We start from the raw sequence: 17,949 nt of genomic DNA on the forward strand, positions 1-17,949 counted from the left end.
CCAGCCTTATCCACCAGAACACAGGCACTAGTCCCCTCCACCAGGAAGCCTACACAACCCACTGAACCAACCTTAGCCACTGGAGACAGACATCAAAAACAGCGGGAACTACGAACCTGCAGTCTGCAAAAAGGAGACCCCAAACACAGTAAGATAAGCAAAATGAGAAGACAGAAAAACACACAGCAGATGAAGGAGCAAGATAAAAATGCACCAGACCTAACAAATGAAGAGGAAATAGGCAGTCTACCTGAAAAAGAATTCAGAATAATGATGTTAAGGATGATCTGAAATCTTGGAAATAGAATGGACAAAATGCAAGAATCAGTTAACAAGGACCTAGAAGAAATAAAAATGAAACAAGCAACGATGAACAACACAATAAATGAAATTAAAAGTACTCTAGATGGGATCAATAGCAGAATAACTGAGGCAGAAGAACGGATAAGTGACCTGGAAGATAAAATAGTGGAAATAACTACTGCAGAGCAGAATAAAGAAAAAAGAATGAAAAGAACTGAGGACAGTCTCAGAGACCTCTGGGACAACATTAAACGCACCAACATTCGAATTATAGGGGTTCCAGAAGAAGAAGAGAAAAAGAAAGGGACTGAGAAAATATTTGAAGAGATTATAGTTGAAAACTTCCCTAATATGGGAAAGGAAATAGTTAATCAAGTCCAGGAAGCACAGAGAGTCCCATACAGGATAAATAAGGAGAAATACGCCAAGACACATATTAATCAAACTGTCAAAAATTAAATACAAAGAAAACATATTAAAAGCAGCAAGGGAAAAACAACAAATAACACATAAGGGAATCCCCATAAGGTTAACAGCTGATCTCTCAGCAGAAACCCTACAAGCCAGAAGGGAGTGGCAGGACATACTGAAAGTGATGAAGGAGAAAAACCTGCAGCCAAGACTACTCTACCCAAAAAGAACCTCATTCAGATTTGATGGAGAAATTAAAACCTTTACAGACAAGCAAAAGCTGAGAGAGTTCACCACCACCAAACCAGCTTTACAACAAATGCTAAAGGATCTTCTCTAGGCAAGAAACACAAGAGAAGGAAAAGACCTATAATAACGAACCCAAAACAATTTAGAAAATGGGAATAGGAACATACATATCGATAATTACCTTAAATGTAAATGGACTAAATGCTCTCACCAAAAGACAGAGATTAGCTGAATGGATACAAAAACAAGACCCTTATATATGCTGTCTACAAGAGACCCACTTCAGACCTAGAGACACATACAGACTGAAAGTAAGGGGATGGAAAAAGATATTCCATGCAAATGGAAACCAAAAGAAAGCTGGAGTAGCAATTCTCATATCAGACAAAATAGACTTTAAAATAAAGACTATTACAAGAGACAAAGAAGGACACTACATAATGATCAAGGGATCGATCCAAGAAGAAGATATAACAATTGTAAATATTTATGCACCCAACATAGGAGCACCTCAATACATAAGGCAAATACTAACAGCCATAAAAGGGGAAATCGACAGTAACACATTCATAGTAGGGGACTTAAACACCCCAGTTTCACCCATGGACAGATCATCCAAAATGAAAATAAATAAGGAAACACAAGCTTTAAATGATACATTAAACAAGATGGACTTAATTGATATTTATAGGACACTCCATCCAAAAACAACACAATACACATTTTTCTCAAGTGCTCATGGAACATTCTCCAGGATAGATCATATCTTAGGTCACAAATCAAGCCTTGGTAAATTTAAGAAAATTGAAATTGTATCAAGTATCTTTTCTGACCACAACGCCATGAGACTAGATATCAATTACAGGAAAAGATCTGTAAAAAATACAAACACATGGAGGCTAAACAATACACTATAATAATGAAGTGATCACTGAAGAAATCAAAGAGGAAATCAAAAAATACCTAGAAACAAATGACAATGGAGACACAACGACCCAAAACCTGTGGGATGCAGCAAAAGCAGTTCTAAGGGGGAAGTTTATAGCAATACAAGCCCACCTTAAGAAGCAGGAAACATCTCGAATATACAACCTAACCTTGCACCTAAAGCAATTAGAGAAAGAAGAACAAAAAAACCCCAAAGCTAGCAGAAGGAAAGAAATCATAAAAATCAGATCAGAAATAAATGAAAAAGAAATGAAAGAAACAATAGCAAAGATCAATAAAACTAAAAGCTGGTTCTTCGAGAAGATAAACAAAATAGATAAACCACTAGCCAGACTCATCAAGAAAAAAAGGAAGAAGACTCAAATCAATAGAATTAGAAATGAAAAAAGAGAAGTAACGACTGACACTGCAGAAATAAAAAAGATCATGAGAGATTATTACAAGCAACTCTATGCCAATAAAATGGACAACCTGGAAGAAATGGACAAATTCTTAGAAATGCACAACCTGCCAAGACTGAAACAGGAAGAAATAGAAAATATGAACAGACCAATCACAAGCACTGAAATTGAAACTGTGATTAAAAATCTTCCAACAAAGAAAAGCCCAGGACCAGATGGCTTCACAGGCGAATTCTATCAAACATTTAGAGAAGAGCTAACACCTATCCTTCTCAAACTCTTCCAAAATATAGCAGAGGGAGGAACACTCCCAAATTCCTTCTACGAGGCCACCATCACCTTGATACCAAAACCAGACAAGGATGTCACAAAGAAAGAAAACTACAGGCCAATATCACTGATGAACAGAGATGCAAAAATCCTCAACGAAATACTAGCAAACAGAATCCAACAGCACATTAAAAGGATCATACGCCATGATCAAGTGGGGTTTATTCCAGGAATGCAAGGATTCTTCAATATACGCAAATCTATCAATGTGATAAACCATATTAACAAATTGAAGGAGAAAAACCATATGATCATCTCAATAGATGCAGAGAAAGCTTTTGACAAAATTCAACACCCATTTATGATAAAAACCCCGCAGAAAGTAGGCATAGAGAGAACTTTCCTCAACATAATAAAGGCCATATATGACAAGCCCACAGCAAACATCATCCTCAATGGTGAAAAACTGAAAGCATTTCCACTAAGATCAGGAACAAGACAAGGTTGCCCACTCTCAACACTCTTATTCAACATAGTTTTGGAAGTTTTAGCCACAGCAATCAGAGAAGAAAAGGAAATAAAAGCAATTCAAATCGGAAAAGAAGAAGTAAAGCTGTCACTGTTTGCAGATGACATGGTCCTATACATAGAGAATCCTAAAGATGCTACCAGGAAACTACTAGAGCTAATCAATGAATGTGCTAAAGTGGCAGGATACAAAATTAATGCACAGAAATCTCTGGCATTCCTATATACTAATGATGAAAAATCTGAAAGTGAAATCAAGAAAACACTCCCATTTACCATTGCAACAAAAAGAATAAAATATCTAGGAATAAGCCTACCTAAGGAGACAAAAGACCTGTATGCAGAAAATTATAAGACACTGATGAAAGAAATTAAAGATGATACAAATAGATGGAGAGATATACCATGTTCTTGGATTGGAAGAATCAACATTGTGAAAATGACTCTACTACCCAAAGCAATCTATAGATTCAATGCAATCCCTATCAAACTACCACTGGCATTTTTCACAGAACTAGAACAAAAAATTTTGCAATTTGTATGGAAACACAAAAGACTCCGAATAGCCAAAGCAATCTTGAGAACGAAAGAAGGAACTGGAGGAATCAGGCTCCCTGACTTCAGACTATACTACAAAGCTACAGTTATCAAGACGGTATGGTACTGGCACAAAAACAAAAAGATAGATCAATGGAACAGGATAGAAAACCCAGAGATAAACCCATGCACATATGGACACCTTATCTTTGATAAAGGTGGCAGTAATGTACAGTGGATAAAGGACAGCCTCTTCAATAAGTGGTGCTGGGAAAACTGGACAGGTACATGTAAAAGTATGCGATTAGATCACTCCCTAACACCATACACAAAAATAAGCTCAAAATGGATTAAAGACCTAAATGTAAGGCCAGAAACTATCAAACTCTTAGAAGAAAGCATAGGCAGAACACTCTATGACATAAATGACAGCAAGATCCTTTCTGACCCGCCTCCTAGAGTAATGGAAATAAAAACAAAAATAAACAAATGGGACCTAATGAAACTTCAAAGCTTTTGCACAGCAAAGGAAACCATAAACAAGACCAAAAGACAACCCTCAGAATGGGAGAAAATATTTGCAAATGAAGCAACCGACAAAGGATTAATCTCCAAAATTTACAAGCAGCTCATGCAGCTCAATAACAAGAAAACAAACAACCCAATCCAAAAATGGGCAGAAGACCTAAATAGACATTTCTCCAAAGAAGATATACAGACTGCCAACAAACACATGAAAGAATGCTCAACATCATTCATCATTAGAGAAATGCAAATCAAAACTACAATGAGATATCATCTCACACCAGTCAGAATGGCCATCATCAAAAAATCTAGAAACAATAAATGCTAGAGAGGGTGTGGAGAAAAGGGAACCCTCTTGCACTGCTGGTGGGAATGTGAATTGGTACAGCCACTATGGAGAACAGTATGGAGGTTCCTTAAAAAACTACAAACAGAACTACCATATGACCCAGCAATCCCACTACTGGGCATATACCCTGAGAAAACCAAAATTCAAAAAGAGTCATGTACCAAAATGTTCATTGCAGCTCTATTTACAATAGCCCGGAGATGGAAACAACCTAAGTGCCCGTCATCGGATGAATGGATAAAGAAGACGTGGCACATATATACAATGGAATATTACTCAGCCATAAAAAGAAACGAAATTGAGCTATTTGTAATGAGGTGGATAGACCTAGAGTCTGTCATACAGAGTGAAGTAAGTCAGAAAGAAAAAGACAAATACCGTATGCTTACACATATATATGGAATTTAAGAAAAAAAAATGTCATGAAGAACCTAGGGGTAAGACAGGAATAAAGACGCAGACCTCCTAGAGAACGGACTTGAGGTTATGGGGAGGGGGAAGGGTGAGCTGTGACAGGGCGAGAGAGAGTCATGGGCATATACACACTAACAAACGTAGAAAGGTAGATAGCTATTGGGAAGCAGCCGCATGGCACAGGGATATTGGCTCGGTGCTTTGTGACAGCCTGGAGGGGTGGGATAGGGAGGGTGGGAGGTAGGGAAACGCAAGAGGGAAGACATATGGGAACATATGTTTATGTATGACTGATTCACTTTGTTATAAAGCAGAAACTAACACACCATTGTAAAGCAATTATACCCCAATAAAGATGTTAAAAAAAAAAACTCTTAAATTAGTTAGATTTTAAGAGCTAGATATTAAGAGTTAGAAACAACAGCATTAGATAACCAATTAGAAGTGAAAGGTAAGGGAGAAAGAAGATTTTTTGGTTTTGAGAACTATACTATCAACCAAAGAAGGAAATAAACTAATGTTGAGTACTTACATCATTGTTAATGATACTCTCCTAAACATAATACTTTGCACACTCCATCATTCTCTACAACTATCCAAATCCTCTCTGTATCTTAAACTCTACTTTGTTTTTTAAATCTACCTATTCTATAAAGCCTTTTCCAACTCTGCAGTCCACATTGATACCTTTGGCTTCCTCTTGTTAACAGCATTAACACATTTCCATCAATAAGAAATCTGTGAGCATTCACTCCAAATATATAAATATTTAATACAAATACATATTTATATTTTATAAATTTATATAAAATACATATATTATATTATTCATTATAAAACATATATAAAGCATTAAGAATAAATAGAAATAGAAGTTCTAATACTTCCTTCCCTAATCCTAAATAGAAGTCTCTCTCACTCCTTTAATTTTTGAAACATGGTTCTAATGATTTTATGAATTCAAACTTTCTCCTACAATAATTAGAGATTTCTCAAGAACATGGTATTTCACTTCTTGTATATGTTTCCACCTAAGATAGTGCTAAGAAACACACATAGAACTATTTCACAGTCCTGGAATTCCTTATCCAAACTTCTCATAATATATTGCTCTACTAAGAGCAAAATCACATTATGCATTCGATCTTTCAATATGACAATAACAGCCACTTATATTCAATATCAGATTTAATTATCCCATAGTCTACAACATTCAACTGACCAATTCTAAAGAACATAGGTATATGCAGTGATTTAAGACAGTATGTTATGCTTTAAAGGAAGATTTAAAAAGTGGGTGAAATATGCATTCACAATCATTCTAATGTAAAATAATACTAAAAATATTATTTACCATTGGATAGTACAATTTTGGATGTTCTAAACAGTCTAGTCTTTAATGGAAAAGTAAGCTTTGCAAAAGGAAAAGCATAAATTGGGTTTCAAAGTTCAACCAAACATCCTAACAGGCACTACTGCTTACAATTATTTTAATTATATAAGTATTCAAAGTTAATAATAAAGATTATAGAAAGTTATAGAGATTTCCAGAAAAATGCCTGCCAATCCATGAATTATCTTAATTTATAAAATAATTCTTTTCACCAAAATTGGAAAAAAATGTTTATATATGTTTATAATTCTCCACAATTATAAATATGAAGCTTTATAAATATGAAGCATAGACTTATTAAAATTAGCTAACTAAATAGTCATAAATTCACAAAATAACTACAAACTTCTCTCTCTTTTAGCCATGAAAGTTGAATATTAACACCACCACATGATAAAATAGTGTCACATTTTCCTGAAAATAGTTCATAATCCAACATGGCTAATAAATGAAATTTCAAAATTCAATCAAATCAAAATATAAGACATTTCCCACTAAGAATTATTATTACGGCCTCTGAATCCTAAATTAAGAAAAAAAAGACTACAGGACGAAGACATTCCACCTGTGGGCAGCAGCTTCAGGCCATGCTCCAGAGTTCCAGCCTACCCTACATATTTCAGACTTGCCTAGCCAGCCGCTAAAACCTTGAGAATGCATCAAGCGCACGTTTATAACACTCTATGGAAGGAATCTGATCTTCCCATATGCAGAGCCTAAAAACCCACGGCAACTGTCTAGAAGGAGAACAAGGGGTAAAAGGCAGTTTCAGGCACAAGCCCCTTAGATATCCTCATCCACCAATGGGCAGAGAGCAGAAGCAAGAAGAACTACAATCCCGCAGCCTGGGGAATGAAAACCACATTCACAGAAAGATAAACAAATGAAAAGGCAGAGGGCTATGTACCAGATGAAGAAACAAGATAAAACCCCAGAAAAACAACTAAATGAAGAGGAGATAGGCAACCTTCCAGAAAAAGAATTCAGAATAATGATAGTGAAGATGATGCAAGACCTCAGAAAAAGAATGGAGGCAAAGATAGAGAAGATGCAAGAAATATTTAACAAAGACCTAAAAGAATTAAAGAACAAACAGAGATGAACAGTACAATAACTGAAATGAAAACTACACTAGAAGGAATCAATAGAAGAATAACTGAGGCGGAAAACGGATAAGTGACCTGGAAGACAGAACGGTGGAACTCACTGCTGCAGAACAGAATAAAGAAAACAGAATGAAAAGAAATGAAGAGAGCCTAAGAGACCTCTGGGACAATATTAAATGCAACAACATTCGCATTATAGGGGTGCCAGAATGAGAAGAGAGAAAGAAAGGACCCAAGAAAATATTTGAAGAGATTATAGTCAAAAAATTCCCTAACATGGGAAAGGAAATAGCCACGCAAGTCCAGGAAGCGCAGAGAGTCCCATACAGGATAAACCCACGGAGAAACACGCCGAGACACATAGTAATCAAATTGGCAAAAATTAAAAACAAAGAAAAATTATTGAAAGCAGCAAGGGAAAAATGACAAATAATATACAAGGGAATTCCCATAAGGTTAACAGCTGATTTCTCAGCAAAAACTCTACAAGCCAGAAGGGAGTGGCATGACACACTTAAAGAGATGAAAGGGAAGAACCTACAACCAAGATTACTCTACCTGGCAAGGATCTCATTCAGATTGGATGGAGAAATCCAAAGCTTTACAGACAAGCAAAAGCTAAGAGAATTCAGCACCACCAAACCAGCTGTACAAGAAATGCTAAAGGAACTTCGCTAAGAGGGAAACACAAGAGAAGAAAAGGGCCGACAAAAACAAACCCAAAACAATTAAGAAAATGGTCATAGGAACATACATATCGATAATTACCTTAAACATGAATGGATTAAATGCTCCAAACAAAAGACACAGGCTTGCTGAATGGACACAAAAACAAGACCCATATATGTGCTGTCTACAAGAGACCCACTTTAGGCCTAGGGACACATACAGACTGAAAGTGAGTGGATAGAAAAGATATTCCATGCAAATGGAAATCAGAAGAAAGCTGGAGTAGCAATACTCATATCAGATAAAATAAACTTTAAAATAAAGAATGTTACAAGAGGAAAGGAAGGACACTACATAATGATCAAGGGATGAATCCAAGAAGAAGATATAACAATTATAAACATATATGCACCCAACATAGGAGCACCTCAATACATAAGGCAACTGCTACCAACTATAAAGGAGGAAATCGACAGTAACACAATAATATTGGGGGGCTGTAAACCTCACTTACACCAATGGACAGATCATCCAAACAGAAAATTAATAAGGAAACACAAGCTTTAAATGACACAATAGACCAAATAGATTTAATTGATATTTATAGGACATTCCATCCAAAAACAGCAGATTACACCTTCTTCTTAAGTGCACATGAAATATTCTCCAGGATAGATCACATCTTGGGTCACAAATCAAGCCACAGTAAATTTAAGAAAATTGAAATCATATCAAGCATGTTTTCTGCCCACAATGCTATGAGATTAGAAGTGAATTACAAGGAAAAAACGTAAAAAACACAAATGCATAGAGGCTAAACAATACGTTACTAAATAACCAAGAGATCACTGAAAAAATCAAAGAGGAAATCAAAAAATACCTAGAGACAAATGACAATGAAAACACGATGATCCAAAACCTATGGGATGCAGCAAAAGCAGTTCTAAGAGGGAAGTTTATACCAATACAATCCTACCTCAAGATACAAGAAAAATCTCAAATAAACAATTTAACCTTACACCTAAACGAACTAAAGAAAGAAGAACAAACAAAACCAAAAGTTAGCAGAAGGAAAGAAATCATAAAGATCACAGCAGAAATAAATGAAATAGAAACAAAGAAAACAATAGCAAAGATCAATAAAACTAAAAGCTGGTCCTTTGAGGAGATAAACAAAAGTGATAAACCATTAGCCACACTCATCAAGAAAAAGAGGGAGAGGACTCAAATCAATAAAATTAGAAATGAAAAAGGAGAAGTTACAACAGACACCACAGAAATACAAAGCATCCTAAGAGACTACTACAAGTAACTCTAGCCACTAAAATGGAAAATCTGGAAGAAATGGACAAATTCTTAGAAAGGTATAACCTTCCAAGACTGAACCAGGAAGAAACAGAAAATAATATGAACAGACCAATCACAAGTAATGAAAATGAAACTGTGATTAAACATCTTCCAACAAACAAAAGTCCAGGACCAGATAGCTTCAGAGGTGAATTCTATCAAACATTTAGAGAAGAGCTAACACCTATCCTTCTCAAACTCTTCCAAGAAATTGCAGAGGAAGGAACACTCTGAAACTCATTCTATGAGGCCACCATCACCCTGATACCAAAACCAGACAAAGATACTACAAAAAAAAAAAATTACAGACCAATATCATTGATGAACATAGATGCAAAAATCCTCAACAAAATACTAGCAAACAAAATCCAACAACACATTAAAAGGATCATACACCATGATCAAGTGGGATTTATCCCAAAGATGCAAGGATTCTTCAATATATGCAAATCAATCAATGTGATACACCATATTAACAAATTGAAGAATAAAAACCATATGATCATCTCAATAGATACAGAAAAAGCTTTTGGCAAAATTCAACACCCATTTATGATAAAAACTCTCTAGAAAGTGGGCATAGAGGGAACCTACCTCAACATAATAAAGGCCATATATGACAAACGCAAAGCAAACACCATTCTCAATGGTGAAAAACTGAAAGCATTTCCTCTAAGACCAGGAACAAGACAAGGATGTCCACTCTCACCACTATTATTAAACATAGTTTTGGAAGTCCTAGCCATGGCAATCAGAGAAAAAAAGAAATAAAAGGAATATGAATAGGAAATGAAGAAGTGAAACTGTCACTGTTTGCAGATGACATGATACTATACATAGAGAATCCTAAAGATGCCACCAGAAAACTACTAGAGGTAATCAATGAATTTGGTAAAGCTGCAGGATATAAAATTAATGCACAGAAATCTCTTGCATTCCTATATACTAATGATGAAAAATCTGAAAGAGAAATTAAGGAAACACTGCCATTTACCTTTGCAACAAAAAGAAAATACCTAGGAATAAACCTACCTAGGGAGACAAAAGACGTGTATGCAGAAAACTATAAGACACTGAGGAAAGAAATTACAGATGATACCAACAGATGGAGAGATATACCATGTTCTTGAATTGGAAGAATCAGTATTGTGAAAATAACTATACTACCCAAAGCAATCTACAGATTCAATGCAATCCCTATCAAAATACCAATAGCATTTTTTACAGAATTACAACAAAAAAATCTTAAAATTTGTATGGAGACACAGAAGACTCCGAATAGCCAAAACAGTCTTGAGGGAGAAATACAGAGCTGGAGGAATCAGACTCCCTGACTTCAAAGCTACAGTAATCAAGACAATATGGTACTGGCACAAAAACAGAACTATAGATCAATGGAACAAGATAGAAAGCCCAGAGATAAACCCATGCACCTATTGTCAACTAATCTATGACAAAGGAGGCAAGGATATACAATGGAGACAAGACAGTTTCTTCAATAAGTGGTGCTGGGAAAACTGGACAGCTACATGTAAAAGAATGAAATTAGAACACTCCCTAACACCATACACAAAAATAAACTCAAAATGGATTAGAGACCTAAATGTAAGACCGGACACTATAAAACGCTTAGAGGAAAACATAGGAAGAACACTCTTTGACATAAATCACAGCAAGATATTTTTTGATCCACCTCCTAGAGTAATGGAAATAAAAACAAAGATAAACATATGGAACAGCGGCTGCGCAGGTGCAAGTGGAGAGCCTTGGGCTTGGCGCAGGAGCAGACGTGGTTCTGTGGCTCGTCAGTCTTACTCAGGGTTTTGGTCCCATCACTCCAGTGAATGGGTCTTCTCAATGTCACCACTGGGATGTGGCTCTCCTGCTGCTGATGGAGTTGGAAAATTCCGCAAGACAAGGCCCAGTGACATTTCACATGGCGTAGGAGGAAAAAACTTGGACAGGCAATGGACTGAAAGAACATGACTACAGAAGCACCCAGCTCCAAAAGTCCCAGCCTGCCACTATAGAATGGCCATGTGGATAAAAGGCTATTGGTGCTCCAGCCAGGAGTCACTGCTATGCCTCTTAGGTGAGAGAGCCAACTTCAGGACACTGGTCCACAAGAGACCTCCCAGCTCCATGTAATATCAAACGGTGAAAATCTCCCAGAGATCTCCATCTCAACACCAACACCCAGCTTCACTCAACGACCAGCAACCTACAGGGATGGAAAACCTATGGCAAACAACTAGTAAGACAGGAACACAACCCAACCCATTAGCAGAGAGGCTGCCTAAAATCATAATAAGGCTACAGACACAGCAAAACACACCACCAGACGTGGACCTGCCCACCAGAAAGACAAGATCAGGCTCATCCACCAGAACACAGGCACTAGTCCCCTCCACCAGGAAGCCTACACAACCCACTGAACCAACTTTACCCACTGGGGACAGACATCAAAAACAACGGGAACTACAAACCTGCAGCCTGCAAAAAGGAGACCCCAAACACAATAAGATAAGCAAAATGAGAAGACAGAAAAACACACAGCAGATGAAGGAGCAAGATAAAAATGCACCAGACCTAACAAATGAAGAGGAAATAGGCAGTCTACCTGAAAAAGAATTCAGAATAATGATGTTAAGGATGATCTGAAATCTTGGAAATAGAATGGACAAAATGCAAGAATCAGTTAACAAGGACCTAGAAGAAATAAAAATGAAACAAGCAACGATGAACAACACAATAAATGAAATGAAAAAGACTCTAGATGGGATCGATAGCAGAATAACTGAGGCAGAAGAATGGATAAGTGATCTGGAAGATAAAATAGTGGAAATAACTACTGCAGAGCAGAATAAAGAAAAAAGAATGAAAAGAGCTGAAGACAGTCTCACAGAGACCTCTGGGACAACATTAAACGCACCGACATTCGAATTATAGGGGTTCCAGAAGAAGAAAAGAAAAAGAAAGGGACTGAGAAAATATTTGAAGAGATTATAGTTGAAAACTTCCCTAATATGGGAAAGGAAATAGTTAATCAAGTCCAGGAAGCGCAGAGAGTCTGATACAGGATGAATCCAAGGAGAAATATGCCAAGACACATATTCAAACTGTCAAAAATTAAATACAAAGAAAGCGTATTAAAAGTAGCAAGGGAAAAACAACAAATAACACACAAGGAAATCCCCATAAGGTTCACAGCTGATCTCTCAGCAGAAACTCTGCAAGCCAGAAGGGACTGGCAGGACATACTGAAAGTGATGAAGGAGAAAAACCTACAACCAAGATTACTCTACCCAAAAAGGAGCTCATTCAGATTTGATGGAGAAATTAAAACCTTTACAGACAAGCAAAAGCTGAGAGAGTTCACCACCACCAAACCAGCTTTACAACAAATGCTAAAGGAACTTCTCTAGACAGGAAACACAAGAGAAGGAAAAGACCTATAATAACGAACCCAAAACAATTAAGAAAATGGGAATAGGAACATACATATCGATACTTACCTTAAATGTAAATGGACTAAATGCTCTCACCAAAAGACACAGATTGGCTGAATGGATACAAAAACAAGACCCATATATATGCTGTCTACAAGAGACCCACTTCAGACCTAGAGACACATACACACTGAAGGTAAGGGGATGGAAAAAGATATTCCATGCAAATGGAAACCAAAATAAAGCTGGAGTAGCAATTCTCATATCAGACAAAATAGACTTTAAAATAAAGACTATTACAAGAGACAAAGAAGGACACTACATAATGATCAAGGGATCGATCCAAGAAGAAGATATAACAATTGTAAATATTTATGCACCCAACATAGGAGCACCTCAATACATAAGGCAAATACTAACAGCCATAAAAGGGGAAATCGACAGTAACGCATTCATAGTAGGGGACTTTAACACCGCAATTTCACCAATGGACAGATCATCCAAAACGAAAATAAATAAGGAAACACAAGCTTTAAATGATACATTAAACAAGAGGGACTTAATTGATATTTATACGAAACTCCATTCAAAAACAACACAATACACATTTTTCTCAAGTGCTCATGGAACATTCTCCAGGATAGATCATATCTTAGGTCACAATACAAGCCTTGGTAAATTTAAGAAAATTGAAATTGTATCAAGTATCTTTTCTGACCACAACGCCATGAGACGAGATATCAATTACAGAAAAAGATCTCTAAAAAATACAAACACATGGAGGCTAAACAATACGTTACTTAATAACGAAGTGACCACTGAAGAAATCAAAGAGGAAATTAAAAAATACCTAGAAACAAATGACAATGGAGACACCATGACCCAAAACCTATGGGATGCAGCAAAAGCAGTTCTAAGAGGGAAGTTTATAGCAATACAAGCCCACCTTAAGAAACAGGAAACATCTCGAATATACAACCTAACCTTGCACCTAACGCAATTAGAGAAAGAAGAACAAAAAACCCCAAAGTTAGCAGAAGGAAAGAAATCATAAAAATCAGATCAGAAATAAATGAAAAAGAAATGAAGGAAAGAATAGCAAAGATCAATAAAACTAAAAGCTGGTTCTTCGAGAAGATAAACAAAATAGATAAACCACTAGCCAGACTCATCAAGAAAAAAAGGAAGAAGACTCAAATCAATAGAATTAGAAATGAAAAAAGAGAAGTAACGACTGACACTGCAGAAATAAAAAAGATCATGAGAGATTATTACAAGCAACTCTATGCCAATAAAATGGACAACCTGGAAGAAATGGACAAATTCTTAGAAATGCACAACCTGCCAAGACTGAAACAGGAAGAAATAGAAAATATGAACAGACCAATCACAAGCACTGAAATTGAAACTGTGATTTAAAATCTTCCAACAAACAAAAGCCCAGGACCAGATGGCTTCACGGGCGAAATCTATCAAACATTTAGAGAAGAGCTAACACCTATCCTTCTCAAACTCTTCCAAAATATAGCAGAGGGAGGAACACTCCCAAATTGCTTCTACGAGGCCACCATCACCTTGATACCAAAACCAGACAAGGATGTCACAAAGAAAGGAAACTACAGGCCAATATCACTGATGAACATAGATGCAAAAATCCTCAACAAAATACTAGCAAACAGAATCCAACAGCACATTAAAAGGATCATACACCATGATCAAGTGGAGTTTATTCCAGCAATGCAAGGATTCTTCAATATACGCAAATCTATCAATGTGATAAACCATATTAACAAATTGAAGGAGAAAAACCATATGATCATCTCAATAGATGCAGAGAAAGCCTTTGACAAAATTCAACACCCATTTATGATAAAAACCCCGCACAAAGTAGTCACAGAGGGAACTTTCCTCAACATAATAAAGGCCATATATGACAAGCCCACAGCAAACATCATCCTCAATGGTGAAAAAGTGAAAGCATTTCCACTAAGATCAGGAACAAGACAAGGTTGCCTACTCTCACCACTCTTATTCAACATAGTTTTGGAAGTTTTAGCCACAGCAATCAGAGAAGAAAAGGAAATAAAAGGTATCCAAATCGGAAAAGAAGAAGTAAAGCTGTCACTGTTTGCAGATGACATGGTCCTATACATAGAGAATCCTAAAGATGCAACCAGAAAACTACTAGAGCTAATCAATGAATGTGGTAAAGTAGCAGGATACAAAATTACTGCACAGAAATCTCTGGCATTCCTATACACTCATGATGAAAAATCTGAAAGTGAAATCAAGAAAACACTCCCATTTACCACTGCAACAAAAAGAATAAAATATCTACAAATAAACCTACCTAAGGAGACAAAAGACCTATATGCAGAAAATTATAAGACACTGATGAAAGAAATTAAAGATGATACAAATATATGGAGAGATATACCGTGGTCTTCGATTAGAAGAATCAACATTGTGAAAATGACTCTACTACCCAAAGCAATCTATAGATTCAATGCAATCCCTATCAAACTACCACTGGCATTTTTCAAAGAACTAGAACAAAAAATTTCACAATTTGTATGGAAACACAAAAGACCCCGAATAGCCAAAGCAATCTTGAGAACGAAAAACGGAGCTGGAGGAATCAGGCTCCCTGACTTCAGACTATACTACAAAGCTACAGTTATCAAGACGGTATGGTACTGGCACAAAAACAGAAAGAGAGATCAATGGAACAGGATAGAAAGCCCAGAGATAAACCCACACAAATACGGTCATCTTATCTTTGATAAAGGAGGCAGTAATGTACAGTGGAGGGAGGACAGCCTCTTCAATAAGTGGTCCTGGGAAAACTGGACAGGTACATGTAAAAGTATGAGATTAGATCACTCCCTAACACCGTACACAAAAATAAGCTCAAAATGGATTAAAGACATAAATGTGACGTCAGAAACTATCAAACTCTTAGAGGAAAACATAGGCAGAACACTCTATGACATAAATGACAGCAAGATCCTTTTTGACCCACCTCCTAAAGAAATGGAAATAAAAACAAAAATAAACAAATGGGACCTAATGAAACTTCAAAGCTTTTGCACAGCAAAGGAAACCATAAACAAGACCAAAAGACAACCCTCAGAATGGGAGAAAATATTTCAAATGAAGCAAGTGACAAAGGATTAATCTCCAAAATTTATAAGCAGCTCATGCAGCTCAATAACAAGAAAACAAACAACCCAATCTAAAAATGTGCAGAGCTAAATAGACATTTCTCCAAAGAAGATATACAGACTGCCAAAAAACACATGAAAGAATGCTCAACTTCATTAATCATTAGAGAAATGCACATCAAAACTGCAATGAGATACCATCTCACACCAGTCAGAACAGCCATCATCAAAAAATCTCGAAACAATAAATGCTGGAGAGGGTGTGGAGAAAAGGAAACACTCTTGCACTGCTGGTGGGAATGTGAATTGGTACAGCCACTATGGAGAACAGTATGGAGGTTCCTTAAAAAGCTACAAACAGAACTACCATATGACCCAGCAATCCTACTACTGGGCATATACCCTGAGAAAACCATAATTCAAAAAGAGTCATGTACCAAAATGTTCATTGCAGCTCTATTTACAATAGCCCAGAGATGGAAACAACCTAATTGTCCATCATCGGATGAATGGATAAAGAAGACGTGGCACATATATACAATGGAATATTACTCAGCCATAAAAAGAAACGAAATTGAGTTATTTGTAATGAGGCGGATGGACCTAGAGTCTGTCATACAGAGTGAAGTAGGTCAGAAAGAGAAAGACATATACCATATGCTAACACATACATATGGAATTTAAGGGAAAAAAATGTCATGAAGAACGTAGGGGTAAGACAGGAATAAAGACACAGACCTACTGGAGAATGGACTTGAGGATATGGGGAGGGGGAAGGGTGAGCTGTGACAGGGCGAGAGAGAGGCATGGACATATATACACTACCAAACGTAAAATAGATAGCTAGTGGGAAGCAGCTGCATGGCACAGGGAGATCGGCTCCGTGCTTTGCGACCGCCTGGAGGGGTGAGATAGGGAGGGTGGGAGGGAGGGAGATGCAAGAGGCAAGAGATATGGGAACATATGTATATGTATAACTGGTTCACTTTGTTATAAAGCAGAAACTCACACACCATTGTAAAGCAATTATATTCCAATAAAGATGTAAAAATACTAATAAAAAAATAAAATAAACAAATGGGACCTAATGAAACTTAAAAGCTTTTGCACAGCAAAGGAAACCATGAACAAGATGAAAAGACTACCCTCAGAGTGGGAGAAAATATTTGCAAACAAATCAGCAGACAAAGGATTAATCTCCAAAATATATAAACATCTCATGCAGCTCAATATTAAAAAAAAAAAAGACCCAATCAAAAAATGGGAAGAAGACCTAAATAGACATTTCTCCAAAGAAGACATACAGATGGCCAAGGAGCACATGAAAAGCTGCTCAACATCACTAATTATTAGAGAAATGCAAACTACAGTGAGGTATCACCTCACACCAGTCAGAATGGGCATCATCAGAAAACCTAAAAACAGCAATTGCTGGAGAGGGTGTGGAGAAAAGGGAACCTTCTTGCACTGTTGGTGGGAATGTAAATTGATGCAGCCACTATGGAGAACAGTATGGAGGTTCCTTAAAAAACTAAGAATAGAATTACCATCTGACCCAGCAATCCCACTACTGGCCATATACCCAAAGAAAACCATAATTCAAAAAGACACACGCACCCCAATGTTCATTGCAGCACTATTTACAATAGCCAGAACACGGAAGCAACCTAAATGCCCATTGACAGACGAATGGATAAAGAAGATGTGGTACATATATACAATGGAATATTACTCAGCCATAAAAAGGAACGAAATTGGGTCATTTGTTGAGACGTGGATGGATCTAGAGCCTGTCATACAAAGTGAAGTCAGAAAGAGAAAAGAAATATCGTATATTAACGCATATATGTGGAACCTAGAAAAACGGTACAGATGAACCGGTTTGC

General features: G+C 36.8%; 1 protein-coding gene across 1 annotated transcript in view; it reads right to left on the bottom strand.

Moving 5' to 3' along the window:
* Nucleotides 1-17,949, bottom strand: part of SYCP1 (synaptonemal complex protein 1) — a 159,162-nt gene that overhangs the window by 106,209 nt on the left and 35,004 nt on the right. The window lies entirely within an intron of this gene.

Source organism: Tursiops truncatus, chromosome 1, assembly GCF_011762595.2.
Source record: "Tursiops truncatus isolate mTurTru1 chromosome 1, mTurTru1.mat.Y, whole genome shotgun sequence".
Taxonomy (NCBI): domain Eukaryota; kingdom Metazoa; phylum Chordata; class Mammalia; order Artiodactyla; family Delphinidae; genus Tursiops; species Tursiops truncatus.